Source organism: Enhydra lutris, unplaced genomic scaffold (assembly GCF_002288905.1).
Source record: "Enhydra lutris kenyoni isolate GAN:26980312 unplaced genomic scaffold, ASM228890v2 scaffoldscaffold77, whole genome shotgun sequence".
NCBI classification, from domain to species: Eukaryota; Metazoa; Chordata; class Mammalia; order Carnivora; family Mustelidae; genus Enhydra; species Enhydra lutris.
The window spans coordinates 4,213,883-4,225,540 of NW_019154161.1; positions in this window are offsets into that span (position 1 = coordinate 4,213,883).

Here is an 11,658-nt window from a genome sequence, read left to right on the forward strand (position 1 = left end):
TCCAGGGACACCAGTCGTGGGGTGTAGGGACTCCCTGATCCAGGATGATCACTTCTCAAGGTCCCTAATTGAAATTCACCAGCAAAGGCCCTTATTCCAGAGATGGTCCCATTCTCAGGTTCCTGGTGAAGGCATCTCGGCAACAGCAGCGGCAGGGCCAGGATTGGAACCTAGTCCCAGGGTCTCGCAAGCCTTCTCGTGGCCCAGCCCTCCATAGAGCCCTGCACACCGGAAAGATCCAAGGGAAGCAATCTTAAGAAATGTTGCTCCAGGCCCACGGAACAATGTTTTGGGTCCTGGGCCGTGGCACAGGCTAGTCCTCCTGCCTGGAAACCTCTTCCACCAGGCTCACCGCTAAGGTCACTTCCCCCAGGAAACCCTCCTTGACCCCTGGCTAGGTAGGGTGCCACTCTGGGCTGTCCCCATCCCCCACCCCCCACCCTGATTCTCACATCCCAGTCCTGCCCACCCCAGTCCTCACTGCCCAGGGGCAGGGCTGGGGTTTTCGCTGTCACCACTGAGTCCCCAGCAACGTCCAGCATAAGGCCACAGTAGTTCTCAGTACATATGGAATCACTAAAGCAACCTTGTTCTCCCAGAGCTTTGGTGTCCCCAAACCATTAGACCAGTAGGACCCAACTCCATCCTATCCCAAATATGCTTTATGACACAAACTCCTTGCAAAATACCCCTTGTACTCCCCTCTAAATGAAATGCCTACACAGTATGTCCTACCTACATACATCTTTTTTTTTTCTTTTTTAAGATTTTATTCATCCTTTTGAAAGACGGGGAACGAGGCAGGGAGAGGGGCAGAGGGAGAAGGAGAGGCAGACTCCCCGTTGAGCAGAGAGCTCAATTCAGGGCTGCATCCCAGGACCCCAGGATCATGACGTGAGCAGAAGGTCGGTGCTTCACTGACTGAGCCACCCAGGCATCCCATTCTTTTTCTTTTTTAACTTAAATAAACCCTACCCCCAACCTGGAGCTCGAACACACGACCCCAAGACCAAGAGTCGCATGCTCTTCCGACTGAGCCAACCAGGCACCCCTATACACATCATTTTTATTATAATAACCTAAACTGACCATAAAGGAGAAATTACAGAAATCGAAGGGAAGAAATTTATAATAAGGCAACACACGTGAACCCTGGAAATCGTCAAGTAGTCAAACGCTTTCAGCTCTTACAACGAATACGCTTGGGTGTTGGAATGCTTGCTAATAAAACAACATCCTTTTGCGGGTAGCTGAGATTTCTAAAAAGGGCTGAGCGCATGCGCAGGCGCGTGTGCAGGCCAGTCTTCCGTGCGTGTCTTCCCGGGGACCCTGGAATACCGCAGCTGGTGGCTGTGGCGAGCTCCTCGGGTGTGACTTTGACAGCAGGAGCGGGGTTGCAGCGGTGACGTGATGATCCAGAAGGATGCATCACCCTCGGTTGATTTCTGAACACGACGTAGCACAATTTTCCCTCGACGCAAGTAGGGGGGACTCCCTGGAAAATTCATGATATACTGAAACCATGCAAATAACACTTTGTGTCTACCCACAAAAGAATGTCTCAGGTGCAAAGGCCTGACAAGGTCAAGCGCTGGTAAAGATCGTGTGCAGCCGCGGGGACCCTTGCCCACGGCTGGAGGGGGATACAAAATGCCGCCGCCACTGTGGGGTAACCTCTGGGCAATTTCGGCTATGGTTGGACGCGAACACTCACCCTAGGCGCCAGCAAACACACTTGTCAGGATCGACCCAACAGAAATGCGTGCACACATTCACCAAGCGACATGTCACCTATGAGAATGTTCATAGCCGCGGGACGCCTGGGTAGCTGGTTTGGGCTCAGGTCATGATCCCAGGGTCCTGGGATCGGGCTCCCTGCTCCAGGACAAGTCTGCTTCTTCCTCTCCTTCTGCCTGCTGCTCCCCCTGCTTGTGCTCTCTCTCTTTGTCAAATAAATAAATAAAATCTTTTTTTTTTTTAAGGGGGTTAGATGTTCATAGCAGCTTTAACATAATTGCCCCTCAGATGGGCTGATTTGTGTCCCCTCCCCATTCATTGGGTGTCAAACACCCAACCCCCGTCCCAGGGCCTGAGAATGTGACCTAATTTGGACATCGGCCTTTTACAGAGGTAATTCGGTGAAAATGAGGTCATTAGGGTGGGCCCTAATCCGGTGTGACTGGTGTCCTTGTAAGAAGAGATTAGTATACACGCACACAGAGGAAGGCCGGTGGGAGGCCGCAGAAGAAACCAAGCCTGCTGGCTCCTTGAGGTAGGACTTCTCGCCTCCAGGATTATGAGAAAAGAAAGTTTTGTTGCTTCCTGCCATCCAGCCTGGGCTGCTTAGTGGTGGCCGCGCTGAGCAAAACTGATACCACCCCAAATCAGAAGCAACCAGAATGCCCATGGGGGGGGGGCAATGGATATTCTCACTGCGGTGTCTTGACACAGGGGGAGACCATCCAGCAGGGAAAATGAACCATCCCTACCCACGCTCAGCGGCGTGCACAAATCTTAGGAACATTATGGCGAGTGACAAAAGCCAGACACGAAGAAGCACATACCGTGTGATTCTACTGATAGGAAGTTCTAGAACAGGCAAAAGTCACCTCTGCTGTTAGAATCGGGGATAATGGGGCTCCTGGGGGGCTCAGTCATTAACCTTCTGCCTTTGGTTCATGATCATGATCCCAGGGTTCTGGGATGGAGCCCCGAGTCAGGCTCCCTGTTTGGTGGGAAGCCTGCTTCTCCCTCTCCCACTCCCCTTGCCCGTGTTCCCTCTCTCGCTGTCTCAAATAAATAAAGTTAAAAAAAAAAAAAAAGATTCAAGGACAATGATGGTCGGGGGGAGGGACTCGAAAGGGTCTCCTCCTGGGAAGAGGCTGGAGCTTAGCATGTTTTATCCCTTTCCCTGGGGATCTGAAGACACGGAGTTTTACACTTGGGATATGTGGGTTTTAGGAAAGGGTGTAAGTTATGCCTTCCTCTCAACAACGTTTTAAAGAATTTTGGAAATAGGGGCGCCTGGGTGGCTCAGTGGGTTAAAGCCTCCGCCTTTGGCTCAGGTCATGATCCCAAGGTCCTGGGATCCAGCCCCGCATCGGGCTCTCTGCTCAGCAGGGGGCCTGCTTCTTCCTCTCTCTGCCTGTCTCTCTGCCTACTTGTAATCTCTGTCAAATAAATAAACAAAAATCATTTTAAAATTTTTTAAAAAGAACTTTGGAAATAAAATGCGGAAGTTCAAAAAGACACCATTAAAAATACCTTGTGTTTGTACGTGAAATGGAGTTAAGTTCTAGCATCAGTACATAGTTCCCAGACTACATGAAGATCTGGTAGGAAATTTGACAGCCAAGCGGACCGACTTTCGCGGAGCGAGTTTCCCGCTCGCCACCAGGAGCCGCTGTGACGCACTCCTTGCGGCTTTACACGCGGGACAAGCATTCATTCAACGGACAGTACTTGAACCATGAAAACCCTCTCCGTGCCCGGCCTCGTTCTGGTTTTCCGATCTGTGAAACGGAGATCAGAACGTACAGCTGTCCTGGAGGCTTGTCCCTGTCCCCGTGGAGCTCACTTTCTCCAAGAGAAGACAGACCCTACGTAGCTAAACAAATGAATATGTTAATAGGAGCGCTGCGGAGCAAGCTGGGTCCTGGCTGGGTGACAGGACAGAGATGGTTCCGGAAGGCTTCTCTGAGGAGGTGACGTTTGAGCAGAGACCAGAGTGAAACGTGGGGGCAAGCCAGATAAATACGGGGGCGACCCAGGTGAAGATGGTGGCTCTGTTCACTAGCAGCAAGGTGGAAAAGGAGACTCAGGTAGACCCAGCCAAGCCCAGTAGGAGGTAAAAAGTGACGTATTCTCTGGCGCAAACACCTGAGGCTGAGGTACAGACAAGATGATCTCCTATGAGGCTGGAGAGAGTCAAGGAAGCAATCAGCGGGTCCTGCTTGGACGAGGTGGCACCAGATAAAGCTTAGAGTATCTGTTTTATCATGATTGCTTTAAAGTCCCAACTGGCTCGCCTACAGCCACATCTCCAACTCTGAAAGAGAGTCCGTGCTAACATTTAAACAGTATATATTTACGTTTTTATTTTAATTCCAGCTAGTTAACCTACAGTGCTTAAAGAGCATTTTCTACGTGGCGGCCTCACTTTTGTTGCATGAATTATCTTCTAAGCTCATCCCAAAGCCCTTCTAACAACCACTTTACAAAGCAGGACACTAAAGCCCAGAGATGCTGTGAATTGCCCAGGGTCACCCGTCCAGCTGGGATTCGAGCCTGTAGGGATCTTTCTGACTCCAGAGCTCACTATACCACCTCTCTGACAAGTCTATTACAATTCTTAGCAGTATCGTGCTAGGCAAGGTACTTAATCTTTCTGTGACTCAGTTTCCCCATGTGGAAAATGGCGCTCGTGATGACGTCTCATAAGGATTATATAAGATAAGTGCCGAGAACAGTGCCACGCACACTGCATGTTTTTGCTCTTACTGCAATGATCCATTGAATCTGCCAACAGCTACTGAGCCAGTAATGTAGACTTCACTTTCAAAATCTATACATCTGAATAAATCCAGAATCCTACCACATCTCCTACCTCTACTTCCCGCCTTTCAGGATAGTCATAGGATTTAACGACGTCGTGTACACAGTAGGTGTGTCATTATTTACGATTATTATTTCTCTCAGCCCCTTCCTCCTTCCAGCTGCTCCGGCCAAAACCTGGAGTTGCCCAAACTTCTCTCTTTCCCTCACATCCTCACCCAATGCCTCAGCCAATCCCATCGGCTCCCCCTTGGATCTGACCGGAAGATCACCTCCTTGCTGGGCTCCCTGCTCTCCGCTCACAGCCTGTTTCCCACTTGACCGCCAGAGGGCGCCTGTGAGGACTAAATCCTCTCACCTCCCTCTGCTCAGAACCCTCCAGAGGCTCCCACCTTGTCAGAGCAAAAGCTAAAGTCTTCATCCGGATTTAACCCCCTCTCAGACCTCGCCTTCCATCCCTCTCCCCTTCTTCACTCACTCCCAGCTCTTCCCAGCTGCAGAGGAGCTCCTCACCATCCTGGACACGCCCACTCTGGTCTCAGGACCTTCGCACCTGCCCTTCCTTCTGTCTGGGCACTCCTTGCTTCTTCACCTGCTTTGGGCCTTTACTAAACTATCACTTCCTCGGTCACCCTTGTGAATAAGACCACCCTTAACACTCTTGAGCCCTCTCCCCTACTTCCTTTCTGGACTTCGAGACTCCCTTTGCATTCTTATTTGCGTTCTTTATTGTCTGTCTCCCCTAGACCAGAGATTTAGCCTCATGGATTGGGACGTGGGTTTTTGTCTGTTCTGTTCACTGTTGTATTCCCAGTGCCTACAACATTGCCTGGCCCAGAGGAGGCCCTCGATAAGCCTCTGCTGAATGAATGAATGAATGAATGAATGACCGACCACAGACATCCTGGTGGTCTTACCCATTCCCTTCTCTCCCCGTGTAAGCCCCCAGAGGGCTCCATTCACCAGCTGTTACCTTAGGCAGCCGACCTCAGTTCTCTGACCTCAGTTTACCCACTGTAAATGGAATTTAAGATGGTCTCTTCCCCAGCGGGGTCGTTGTAAGGATTAAATGGGTTCCTATTTGCAGCGTTCATAACCCCGCGACGTGGTCAGTGGCAAAGGTGGACTTTTTGCGCGGCACCTGTGCTTCCGCATTTCGCCGCTCGGGGGCAGCAGGCGCCCGAAGGATTCGCCCGCGCTGCCCGCGCGGGAAAATGAGCGGGGGTAACTCCAGCAGAGGAAGCTGATGAAATCCAAGCCAACTAGCAGTGAGCTCATCCCGCCCGGGCGCCTCCGGAAGCCACGGGGCCGCCAGGCCTCCGCCTGGCCCGAGCGATAAAGCTCCGGTGCTGAACCAGGGCGGGAAGTCCTTCCTGAAGTCTGCCCTGCGTGGGGCCTGCTGCCAGAATCCTAGGCCTGCAGGGAGGGGCGAGGATGAAGTCGCGAATAGTCCCCTGGCTGTCTCCGCAGAATGAAAAGTGAATTCTGAGCATGGCTGTGGGAGTGAGAGAGAAAGGGGATGGGGGAGGGAGGAGGGGGGAAGGAAGGGGGGGGGGAGGCAGAGACAAGAGGTGGGAGAGACAAGGGAAGGGGAGACGAAGCTGGGGAGACTGAGGCAGAGGAAGGGGAGACGGAGACTGAGGAGACAGCTCGGCAAAGTCAGAGGGAGGGACAGAGATGGAGAGAGACAGAGACAGGAAGAGAGATGGGGAGACAGAGAGACATCAGGACATGCAGAGATGGCGAGACAGACCCTGGAAGAGACAGAGACGGCGTGTGGGAGACAGAGGCAGAGAGAGCGCGACGGCAGGGGCACAGAGGGCGCGAGAGAGCAACGTGGGAAAGACGGAGCCGCGCCGAGACCTAGCGAGTGGCAGAGACGCGGGAAGCCGAGGCACAGAGCCCGGCGGGGGAGATGGACGGAGTCCGGGGGACAGAGCCGCAGACTGTGGGCGAGCCAGTGGGGAGAGGGTCGGCTGCAGGGTCGAGCCGGGCGCGGGGTGCGACGCGGGGAGGGCCCCTCCCCACCCCCCATCCCCGGGGCGGCGGCGGCGGCGGCGGCGGCGGCCGAGTTCCCGAGTTACCAAGTTACCGCAGGATTCGCGAGCTTCTCACTGGCGAGGCCGCAGCCAATCAGAAGGCAGCGCCGCTGTTCTCGGGCAGGAGGCCCGGAGACGCGCGCACCTTCCCCCGACACCCAGCGAAGCACGCGGACACACAATCGCAGTAGCTCGCACACACACACTGTCCCAGGGACGCGCAGCATCGCCCCCACACGCGCGCACCATCACCGTGACACGCACACAGACGTGCACACACCGGGAGCACGCCGAGACCCACGGCATCGCAGGGGCACACCGAATCTCACTTGGCAGACACAGTCCCAGAACATACACGAGCACTGCCCGGACCCACAACCACAACGACACACCTTAGGCCAACACATAACCGCATCCACCAGACACGTGCAGTCTCCATGACTTAGTCCCCAGAACACACAGTATCAGGGACACACACACACACACACACACACGATCACAGTGACACCCTCATAACCCCACAGCCAATTTATCCCCGTGACACACAACCGCAGTGACACACTCAGTCACGGCGGTTCACAACATTGCAGAGACACACCATTTTATTGACATATATAGAGTCCCATATAGAGAGAGACACATATCATCCTGACAACACAACCACAATGACACAATTACAACGACACACATACTCACAATGACACGAAGAGTTGCGTGGATGCACATATGCTCAGTAATGCATGGTGCCATGAACACACAACACCTCAGACACAATGACAGTGTTACACACACAATCCCACCATCCACAGCCCTGTTCAGACACACACGGTAACACTGACACACATGCACATCTCTTGACACACAGCAGAGCGCAATGGCACACAACAGTGATACAACATACCCAGCACACTACACCACAGTAATGTTACACCAATGCGTCCTACCACATCAACACAAGGGTACAATGACGCAGCACTTTCACAAACACTTCTACTAACACACATCATTCCCACACGTAGACAGTCCCCATGCCACACCAACACAATCACACAGACACACACCATCATACACAATCCCCATGTCACGCCAACACAATTACATGGACACATACCATCTCACCCATGCCCACCAGCCCACTGCACAAAACAACACATTGACACAACACGCAGACACACCATCGCACTCACGCACAGCACACCAGAACATCACACAATAGCATATTGATGCACAACCGCAGTCACAGACACCCAGTGGGACAAATGTAGCAGGCTGACACACCATACCACCTTCCTGACACACACAATCGACTGACACACAATAGCACGCTAACAAACACACCCACACACCGCACCCTAACACAACCACCACCCTCATATGTCAACCCCTTGACACACAGCACACTGACCCAGCAGAGCTCCAGAGAACTCTCCAGCACACACACACACACATACACACAGTCACACAAACACTGCCCCATCCTTGCCCTTGCCCCAGTAAGATGCGTGCAGTGTGGGATGCTGGAGGGGGTGGGTGTGCTGAGTGGGCGTGTGTGTGTGTGTGTGTGTGTGTGTGTGTGTGTGTGTTCTTATGCCTCCTCTTCCCGGCCCTTCCTGGGGGGCGGGGCCATGCGGCAGCCGCTGTTACCGGGTAAACTTCCCCGCCCCCCCCAGCGCGGCCATTAGTCAACCCCCCCCCCCAGGATGATGTCATCGCCTCATTCTGGAGGCTGAGTAATCCTCGACTCCGCCCCCCCCAGGTACCGGGGTAGGGGCGGGCCGCACCTGGGCTCACTAGGGTCTGGAGCTAGGGGCTCTGCTCCCTGGGCTTCCCTGGGGTGGGGACTGAGGAATCTGAGCAGCTCTGGAGTGGCCTGGGGACTCACATCAGGGTCCCTTGAGGCTGGAGGCTCCCAGTCCTGGATCCCTGGTGGCCAACTAAAGGCACTGGAAGGCTGGAACTTCCAGATCTGGGGTCCAGAGCATCGGAGGGTCCCGGAACTGGGAAGAACGCCCCTGCACCACTGTGAGGGGCTGGGTCATCTCTGCAGGTGTCTGGGGGAGTGTCTGAGAGACTAGGAGTTTAGACTCCGAAGTCCTTGACACTGTGAGGCTGGTACCCTGGGGGCGGGGGCGGGGCGGTGGGTGTCAGGGAGAAGAGGGAGTGGCTGTGGGGTCAGATGCCTGGGTCCTGGGAAATCAGCAACTTGACGCTGGGGAAGAGGGCTTGGGGTGGGGAGCTAGCAGGTCTGCACCCTGGATCTGGGCAGGTGGTCATCCGGATGAGTTGGGACACATGAGGATCTGGTGATTGTTGGGGGGCCGGGGGGCTTCCAGTACCAATACGGGTGAGGGCCAGGTTGCCCAGGGTCTCTGGGCATCTCAGGGCCTGAGGTCCAAAGGCCCGAGTCCCTGTTAGGGGAGATGGGGGACGGTGGGGGGAATGCTGCCTCCTAACTTTTATAGCATCAGACAGGCCTGGAGTCTCCTTTCGGGGGCACCCTCAGCCCTTGTTTCCTGGGGCTAGGAAACTAACATCCCCCAGGGTGAGGAGGCTCATATCTTGATGTCACAGGAGAGGGCATGCCTGGGTCCTTTGGGGAGGGCGGGGTCACTTATGGGGTCGGGACGCTGGGTCCTTTTCAGAGGAGGGGGAAATCCTCAGCGTCTCTTTCAAGATGCCTGAATCTCGTTCTGGGGTGGGGGTGGGGGTGGGGGTGGTGCCTTCGTGAGGTCAGGACGCCCAGGTCTCCTCTGGGAGGGGAACGCTCGGCCCCTGTGTTCACAAGGCCAACTCCAGCGTACCTTCCTGGCGGGGCGGAGGGACGGGATGCGCAGCCACTGTTTCCAGCCCATCCCAAGTGCCCATCCTCGCCCCGAGAGTACGGGGCGGGGTGGAGGGGGGGTTGGGGTGGGAGGATGGGACGGTGCCCTGCCCGGGCCTCACCCCAGCCCCCCAGGCTTGCAGGCCGTGTGCCGGGCAGCTCCCCGGGGCCCGGTTCCCCGCCCCCCGCGCCGAGGGCTCCCCCAGATCCGGGCGGGCGGGCGCGGCGGCGGCCAATGAGCTCGCTCGCCGTCTCCGGGAGCCGGGCCGGCTCTGCCCGCCTGGCATTGGGCACGCGGTGGGCAGCGGCGGGCGGGGCCTGGGGGGTCCTCGCGCCTGGTTGGGCCAGGCTTGTTGCTGGGTAACGGGGCCGCGAGTTTCCCCTGGCAACGGCGGCGGGTACCGCTCACTGGCTGGCCGGGAAGGAGGGGGGGGCGGGGGCGCAGGCAGGCCCCGCAGACCCCAGCAACAGCGCGCGGCCCCCGCCCCGCCGGGGAGCGGTAACCTTCACACACGCCGGCCGCTCGGACCCTGCGGACACCCGCGCCCCCGCCCAGCCCCCACGCGGCTCCGGGCCAGCCTCCGGGCCTGGGAGGCCGGCTACATCGAGGAACCCAGGAGGCCCCCTCCCCTCCGTGGAGAGCCAGGACTCAGGCCCTGCAGTGAAAAGTTAAGTCCTTCCCAACTCCCTCTCCCCGAGCTGCGAAATCTACTCACCGAGAATGGCACACAAGATACCGCGGAAGCTGATGGGTCGCCAGTAAACCAGCTGGGACTTTTATTTTCTTGAACCGATGATTCACACGGAGGCTACTCCTTCGGGCCACTGTTCCGAGTGCGTTACAAACAGAAACCCACGTAATCTTCACAGTTCCTTTTTGGGTCCCGCGGTGACCCTCTTTCTACAAATAAGGAAACTGAGACAGAGAGGGAAAGCTACTTGCTCAAGGTCATCATTTGAACCCGGCAGCGGGGCTCCAAAGTCTGGGTCTTTTATCACTTCACTGTGCTGAATGTGTCTCTCTCAGAGGCATTCATATTCACAGCTTTCTTTAAAATTATTTTTTATCATTTTGATTTTGTTTAAAGATTTAATTTATTTGACAGAGAGAGACACAGGGAGAGAGGGAACACAAACAAGCAGGGGGAGTGGGAGAGGGAGAGGCAGGTCTCCCCTTGGAGCAGGGAGCCGGATGCGAGGCTCCATCCCAGGACCCTGAGATCATGACCTGAGCCGAAAGCAGATGCTTAACCCACTGAGCCACCCAGGCGCCCCAATCATTTTTATTTTTTAAGTAACTCTATGCCCCTGATGTGGGACTTGAACTCATGACCCTTAGATCAAGAGTCGGTGAGAAATTGCAGGTCAAGCAAAACCCACACTAGTGGCTGGCCTGTGGACCACTGGTTTGAGACCCCTGCCCCAACTTGAGGGTCTTAGCTTGAAGTCCTTGTTTGGATTCTCAGAGAGTCAATGGACTCCCACATTGGTAGTATTCGTGACGGGTAACATGTATGAATCGCCCACTAGGCCCCAGGGCTCTCTTTTTCTTGATCTTCTTACTCTGCTAAATCCCGTGAGGTAGGGACCTGTGCTGTCCTAACACCAAGCGGAGGAAACTGAGACTCATGCACATGACTGCTGACCCAAGGCCACACAGCTAGCAGGCGGTAGAGCGAGGGATTCTAACTCAGGCCATTTAGAACGGAGTTCATTCTCTTCGGTGAGATCTGCAAGCGGCTTTGGTGGGGATGGGCCACAGCTGTGGGGATGCTGATCGAGTGCTCTTAGCCGACTCTCCACAGCACGGAATCATCTGGGCCCAAATAAAGGAGGTTGAGAACCCCCGGTGTATGCCAAGTCCGACTCCATCACCATCACAGCCGCCACCACCACCCACCGCCTCCCCATCAGCCACCTCACCACCAACCCCTCTCATCTCTCCAGCTAATCTCTCTCGCTGTCTCTTTCTGACTTTCTCCACTTCCCTGGGCTTTGGTGGGGATGGGCCACAGCTGTGGGGATGCTGATCGAGTGCTCTTAGCCGACTCTCCACAGCACGGAATCATCTGGGCCCAAATAAAGGAGGTTGAGAACCCCCGGTGTATGCCAAGTCCGACTCCATCACCATCACAGCCGCCACCACCACCCACCGCCTCCCCATCAGCCACCTCACCACCAACCCCTCTCATCTCTCCAGCTAATCTCTCTCGCTGTCTCTTTCTGACTTTCTCCACTTCCCTG